Here is an 8,097-nt window from a genome sequence, read left to right as displayed (position 1 = left end):
CTCCAGCAATTTTTTAGAGGTGTATGCTTTCAATTTTCTTTGATATGGTTGAAAAGTTTATTGAGGTATTTATAGATGATTTTTCTGTTTTTGGTAATTCTTTTGAATCCTGCCTTAAGCATTTATCTCTGGTCTTGAAACGGTGTCAAGAATCAAACCTTGTTTTAAATTGGGAAAAATATCATTTTATGGTTACTGAAGGTATTGTTCTTGGACACTAGATTTCAAGCAAGGGGATTGAGGTTGATAGAGCCAAGGTGGAGGTAATTGAAAAATTACCACCACCAACTAATGTTAAGGCAGTCAGAAGTTTCTTGGGTCATGCAGGATTTTACAGAAGATTTATAAAGGATTTTCTAAAATTGCTAAACCATTGAGCAACCTCTTAGTTTTTCAGTCCTTCGGACTCTGCTCTCTTACCTCATTCTACAATTTACAGTTTTTCAGAATCCTAGTTTTCTCTCTGAACCATGAGAAACTAAACCTCCACTGTTAAGGTTAGGAGCTCTGTCTATTGTATGGATTGATACTATTATTTTTCTATTTTAATTCATGTACTAATTTCTATTTCAAGAATTGTTTTCATTCTTTATCTTATGAATTTGGGTGGAATGGAAGTATGTTCTTGTATAACTTGAAAAAGCTCTTTACTTGAACAACAGCTTGAAAATAATTTCTCCTAAGTTTATAATTATCTGGACTTAACGGGATACGTGATATATAATCCTCTTATATTTGGGTAATTAGGGTTTCTGTGACATATAAACTAGAATTAAACTTCACCCTCTAATTGGAATTAAGTGACCAAGGAATTGGCAGTTGGTGAAGGTTAGAGGAGGCTAAAAAGGTCTAAGGAATTAGGGTTTAGTCACATATAGTTTGTCATGAATTGAATCTTGCATGATTAAAATAGTTACTAAGAAAAGTCAATCCGAAAGATAGATATCTCTAAAATCTTAGCTGTTTTCTCCATATATATTTCACCTCAATTTACTGCTTGTTTTCTGATTTTCTGAATTTACTATTTGATGCAATTGAACTCTCAACACTATTTTCTGTTTGTCTAACTAAGTAAATCACTTAACCATTGTTGTTTAGTCCATCAATCCTCGTGGGTTCGACCCTCACTCACCAGAGGTATTACTTGGTACGACCCGGTGCACTTGTCGGTTAGTTTGTAGATTGTAAGTTTCGCACCAAGCTTTGAGTTTTTTGATTTCGTACGGAGGTAGGGTTTGGTAATTTTATAATAATTAAATATGAATTTTATAAGTGAATATTGGTTTGATTAATTATTGTTGAGTTAGAGTTTTATGTTGAAATGTTGTTGAATTATTGTTATTGCTTGTAAATTATGGTTCAGCCATGAAGAACAGACCAACTGGGGTTATTTTGATGATTTTTTGGCCATTGTGAATGAGAATTATTGATTAAAATTGATGAGATTTGATGATCGAGAGATTAAATGAAAAGCGGTGAAAAATCGGTAATAGTAAAGCTTAATAGATGGACATAAAACCCAAGCTAAAAGCTTGAAGAATTTTGGAAATGAGATTCAGTCCTTTGATAAAGTTATAATCAGGGAATTAAGATTTATATTTGAGATTGAAATAGTAATTTAGTAAAAATTGAAGTTAGTTTTGTAATTATATACGTTTTTGGGGTATTTTAGGTAATAATTAAGAAGTTTAGGGGTAAAATAGATATTTTATAAAAGATTCAAAGATATTTTGGTAATTATATTATATGTAAGAATATTTTTAAAAACTATAAAACATGTTAGGGTAAAAATATATATTTTAGAAAGGTCAAAGATGCAGAATAATTTATAAGAGCTTAATAATAAATCTTAAATTAATAAGTTTTGAGTAATGAGAATATTTAAAGTTCAAGTTAATAAGGTTTGGGTAATAAAGAAAATCACTATTATTGTTATTAATTTATTAAGATTATTATCGATGTATTGTTAAAATCTATTATATATTAGTATTTTATTTGAAAGATATTATTTTATTTATGATATACTAAAAGGGTAAGATAAAAACCGTCCTAAAAGCTTTAGAAAGACAAATATTAATTAAAAATCTTTGATTCATTTTCATAAGACACTTAGAGAAGGGTGAGAGAATAATGAGAAAATAATTTGTAATATGGAATAATAGGAAAGAAAAGAAGAAGAAAGAAAAGAAAAGGAAAGAAAAATATTAAAGAAATCTCTGCCACAGGAGAGCAGAGAGCAAAGATGAAAAGAATCTAAAGAACCTCTGCCACAGGAGAGCAGAGAGCAAGAATAAAAGAAACAAAAGAAAGAACGAGCTGAGATGATTGTGTACCTGCTGAAAATGAGCAGAGATATGGTGGTAAGTCTACCGAGATTTGATTCCAGAGAAATATCGGCCAATCCAAGGGACGGTCGCACCTGTAAGACAGAGGTTGCTTACAGAGGTTATCGATACATACATTGGCTAGAGAGAGCCTCACATGTAAGACCGAGGTTGCTTACAGAGGTTATGTTTGCATACATCGGCTCAAGAGAGTCGCACCAGTAAGACAGAGGTTGCTTACAGAGGTTATGGCACTGGAAACCAAACTCAGACAAAGGTTGCTGAGTTGCGTCGGGAGCAAGTCAAAACCGACAGATGAGCTCATTACCTGCACTAGGGATAGACATGCAACATACTTGTTTGTGCATATTTGTTTGTGATTGTGTTTTCTGTGATTATGGTTGTGCTAAATGATGGTCTGAATTCTGTGTTTATAATTGTTGAATTGGATTGTACTTTGTTGACTGTTGTTGCTAACCAAGTATATATGAAATAAATATAATTATACACCCCGACCCTACTAAGAACTCCCCAGTTCTTACCCCCTATTTCCACCCCTTTTAGCTACAGGTGCAAAGGTTTAGTGCGAAGCTACAGGAGCATACGAGATTACGCTTATGAGTTGAGTTGTTAGATTTTATTGAGGATCTTTGAATAAGTCTATGTATATAATGCTATGTGAATATATATATATATATATATATATATAAGTGATTAAAAGTAAAACCTTTCCGTTTTCTTAATTAAACTTTCGGTTCGTACTCGCGAAGGCTCAATATTAAATAAACATAGTATATAATTAAAGGAATAGAGGTAAGTAGCGCTCGGACTTTTAGTGCAATCATGAGGTGCTAAAAGTTAGGGTGTTGCACAAAGAGAGTAATCACAATGTGATATTGGAGCTTATCAAGTTCTATATGACTTAGACTCTTACCACAGAGAATTCTAAAAAATGAACGAAACTCTATCAAAACTTAGGTAACTTGGTTTGGTTGCACATTACAGATTGCTAGTGGAAGCAACTACTCAATCAAAATATGACAGTCATGACTTTTAAGTCCAATATTTTTTGTTGTGCCTTATCAATACATCAAGATATATTACTTGAGTAACCATCGGGCACTCTAACATTCTTCAAAGTTGCAAGAAAGACCTTTTTAGCATCTCGTGTTAGTGAATACAAAGCAAGGTGATATTTTCCATTATCATCTGGCCAAAGATCATGCCTTATCCCTATGTCTTATAAATCTTTTCGAGCATTGAGATTATCTTTTGTTTTAGATTTCTCATTGAGAAAAGTATACAAAATATTATTGCATACATTTTTCTCAATATGCATAAAGTCAAGGTTATGACTGATGCGTGAGCATCTTTCCTATCTTTTTCTAGTGAATTTGCATCTAATTTGTTGAATTTAATAAAGAATTAACTATCTTTTAGCCAATATGGATGCTACTTTGAGTCTTTTGTAATTTTGTTTATTTTAGGTAACATTCGGCGAAATTTGATGGAGTTTCTGCAGCACAAGAATGAAAGGAGATGGCAGCGAGGAGCGACGCGTACGCATGATTTGGAGCTTTACATGGCGACGCATGCGCGTGACTGACGCGTACGCATGATTTGAAGATTTGCTCAGCAACGCGTGCGCGTGACCGACGCGTCCGCGTGACTCGCAGAAAAGACCATCGACGCGTACGCGTGACTGACGTGTACGCGTGACATGCGCCACGTGCAAGAAACACAGAAAAACGCTGGGGGCGATTTCTGGGCTATTTTAACTCAGTTTCCAGCCCAGAAAACACATATTAGAAGCTGTAGAATGGACAAAACAAGTGGTCCCCACCCATCAATTGAAGACTTGATTATTTAGTTAATTTTGATTTAAATTCAAATTTGAATTCTAGGAAAAGATATTATTTTAATTTTAAAAATTAGATTTTAAATTTATTAAGATTAGTTATAAAAGGGAGAAGAAACCTCTCTTTTGGGAGAGGTCCTGGGGAGGATCTCATTCCATCCCAATTTACAATCTGTATTTTCTCGGAACCATGAGCAACTAAACCTCCACTGTTAAGGTTAGCAGCTCTGTCTATTGTATGGATTGATACTATTATTTTTCTATTTTAATTCATGTTTTGATTTATATTTAAGAATTGTTTTCGTTCTTTATTTTATGAATTTGGGTGGAATGGAAGTATGACCCTCTTTCTAAATGCGTTCTTGTATAACTTGGAAAAGCTCTTTACTTGAACAACAGCTTGAAAATATATTCTCCTAAATTTCTAATTTATCTGGATTTAATAGGATACGTGACATATAATCCTTTTATATTTGGGTAATTAAAATTTCGGTGGCATATAATTAGAATTGAACTTCACCCCCTAATTGGAATTAATTGACCAAGGAATTGGCTGTTGATGAATTTTAGAGGAGACTAGAAAGGTCTAAGGAATTAGGGTCTAGTCACATATAGTTGCCATAAATTAGATCTTACATGATTAAAATAAAATAATAAGAAAAGTCAATTCGGAAAATAGATAACTCTGAAACCTTAACTGTTTCTTCATATTTTATTCCTCACCTATTCACCTGCCTGTCTTCAAACTCTTCTTTATTTTTTAATGCTTTTGAACTTCCAAACACTATTTTCTATTTGTCTAACTAATCCTATCAAACACTATTGTTGCTTAATCCATCAATCCTCGTGGGATCGACCCTTACTGACGTAAGGTATTACTTGGTACGACCCAGTGCACTTGCCGGTTAATCTGTGGTTATAAATTCTGCACCAAATTTTTGGCGTCGTTGCCGGGGATTGACTGTGATTAACAACTATTAGTTGCTTGATTGTTTAGATTCGGCATTTTAATTTTAATTTTATTTAAATATTGTTTTATTATTTTTTGAAAAAAATTTAAAAAAAAATTTCCTTATTTTCTTTTCTTCGTTAGCAACCCCCCTCCCCTGTTTCGTTTTCTTTCATTTTTTTCTTTTATTATTTAATAAATATAAAATAAATAAAAAAATTAAAAAAATAATTTTAAATAAATAAATAGCACTAATATTTTTCTTAATTTCTGAAATTAAGTTTGGTGTTTTCTAGTTAGTTTTATTTTAATTTTTCTTATTTTAATTTTAGAATTCTGTTATTTCTTCTTTGCTTTTCTGTTTATCACATGGTGCGTTTAATTCTGTTTGGTGTTTTGTGCTAAGGAAAAATAATGGAGAGAGATCATATGGGTTACTACTCACACCCGAGTAGTGATCCATATCATTATGAATGGGGGAACTATCCGAATTTTAGTTGGCAAAGTCAAAACCAAAGAAACTTAAATGCTCCATGTTCCAACTATCAGGAACCACCATCTCCATATCCATACCAAGAACCACCACCTCTCTATCCATATCAAGAACCATCATCTTTCTACCCATATCAAGAGCCACTATCTACTTATTCATACCAAGAACCATCCTCTTTTTATGTAAGACCCAGAATCTTTGAAAAGTCTTATTATGATCAAGTCTCAAATCCTACAGTTATTTATAGCCTTAATTTCAGAAATTATTTTATTAAAGATAATTAAGGCAGATTGTGATTTATTGAATTTGAGACAAGTTATGATTTATTATCCAATTTGATAATTATTGGATTATTTTCTATAATTATATTATAAAGTTGGTAGTTGCGAAATAATAAGGATTTTATATGATTTGGACTAGATAAGTAATATTTTAAATATTAATACTGCTACTTTGGAAAAATAAAGGGGTTTAATTATATTATTTCTAATTATTTTGATTTGGGCATTTTATGAAAAATAATTTATAAAATTGATGAGCAAATAGTATTTTCTATACATAATTAGTGTTGGATTTAATTTGGGTTTCAATTACTATATTATTCCCAATTTTATGTGGAATTACCCTAATGCCCTTAACCCTAATTTTCAAAATGAAACCCTAACCCAGTAACCCATGACCCGGTCCCCTTCTCACCCAACCCAGCAGCAAACAAACGCCTTCCCCTTCCCAAACCAAAACGCAGCAACGGCTGCAGAATGAAGCAAAAGAAAGAAAGGGGTTAGAAGGAAACGGGAAGAAGGAGAGGGGAGACGGGAGGAACAGCGCCGGCAAGGAGCCACTATTGCCGCCGCTTCACGAAGAGAGGAAGAGCGCGAGCCAGGGCACGCGAGACGGGGCAGCCACTGCTGGGTCTCCGTTCTGCCTCGCAGTCACCACTGGAGCCGCACCCAGTCCCTAGTCGCCGCTGCGCCGCCCAGGACCGCCGTCGCGTCGCGTCGCCGTCTGCACCAGCGCCGAGGAGACCGTGCGGGGAGGAGAGACGCGCGAAGGAGAGAGCGGATCTGAGGCCGAGCTAAGGTCCAGCCACCGCGTCGGAGCCCATTCACGTCGCCAGCGTCGCCGTCCCCTCCAGCTGCGTCGCCACCGTACGTGCCGTGACCTCCAGTCGCGCCGTAGCCATCGTGCTTGCTCTACCGCCGGGAAGCTCGTCGCGGTTGGGGTCTCACCGCCGACGTCCCTGTTGTGGCTGGTGTTGTCGCCGGAGAACCAACGATGAGGAGGGAACTGCGCCGCCGTGCCTGGCCACTGGAAAAAAAAACCCCGCTGCCGTCGCCGGAAACACAGTCGGTAAGGGTTTTGGATTTGGTTTTCATTCGTTTAAGATTCTGGAAGCTTTATCGTCTCTGTATGTGGGTTCCAGGCACCATTGCTGGAGTCCGGTCGCCGCTGCCGCTTGGGGTGGCTGCCGGGCTGCCGCCGAACGGTTCGGAGACCGCCGCTGTTTCGGTTCAGCCGTTCCTCCTTCGGTTCGGTAAGCATTTTCGGTTTGAAAGTCTTTTGGTTACTATTCTGTTATTATACGCTGAGGTTTGTGGCGTTAATTTCTATACGATTGAGTTCGGTTGTTGTATGTTGTGATTAGAGTTGTTGAGACTGTTGCGAAAGTGGCTTGGAACCGAGGTTTTGGCTGCCGGGATTTTGATTGTTGATTTCGGGTTGAGGCGAAAAGGATTCTGTGACGCGTTTGGGTTATGGAATTTGCGTTTGAGGTAGGGGCGCTTTCCAAAAACTGTGTTTTATGTATTGGAATTATTACATATGGATACTGGTGCGAGATATTGTGTATTTGGTGATTGTATCTGCCTTATGTATTATTTGATTGACTCGAATGACTATGGATGTTGGTTTGGTTGAATTGTGGTGCGGCTTTGTGAAATGTAATGTCTGAAGTCGATTCTTTAAAGATTTGAAATATGAGTTTAATCCGTTGAGGATTAGTTTGAATTGAGTCAATTATTTTGATGATGTGAAAGATAGAATACTCTTGAAAGTCAGCCTGGGTCGCTTTAATTGATTTGGTTTTGATAAATGATTTAATGCTGAACCGATTCTTTAAAGCTTTAGAAATGAGTTAAATCGGTTGATATTGAGTTGATATTTGAAATGGTTTCCTTGAGATATGCCACTGAGGCGATTGTTGGATTTAGCTTGCTTTTGAATTGATTTCTGGTTTTGAGCTGTTGAAAAGGAATGAGAAACGGTTTAGTTGGGACCCGAACCGGGTGGCAAAAGTCCAAGTTTTAGGGGAGGTGCTGCCGAAATTTCTATAGAATCCGAGTCCTTATTTGAAATGTTAATTGGGTAATTTTGAGTTTAATGCCTTTCCTATCTATTTTGAGGATTGTGAAATTATGGCTTCTTTATTACCTTTACTTAGAACAATTAAGAAAGCAATGAAGTTATGCTTTGA

This window comes from Arachis ipaensis, chromosome B2 (assembly GCF_059453495.1).
Source record: "Arachis ipaensis isolate K30076 ecotype BB chromosome B2, ASM5945349v1, whole genome shotgun sequence".
Classification (NCBI taxonomy): domain Eukaryota; kingdom Viridiplantae; phylum Streptophyta; class Magnoliopsida; order Fabales; family Fabaceae; genus Arachis; species Arachis ipaensis.
This window is presented reverse-complemented; position numbering follows the sequence as displayed.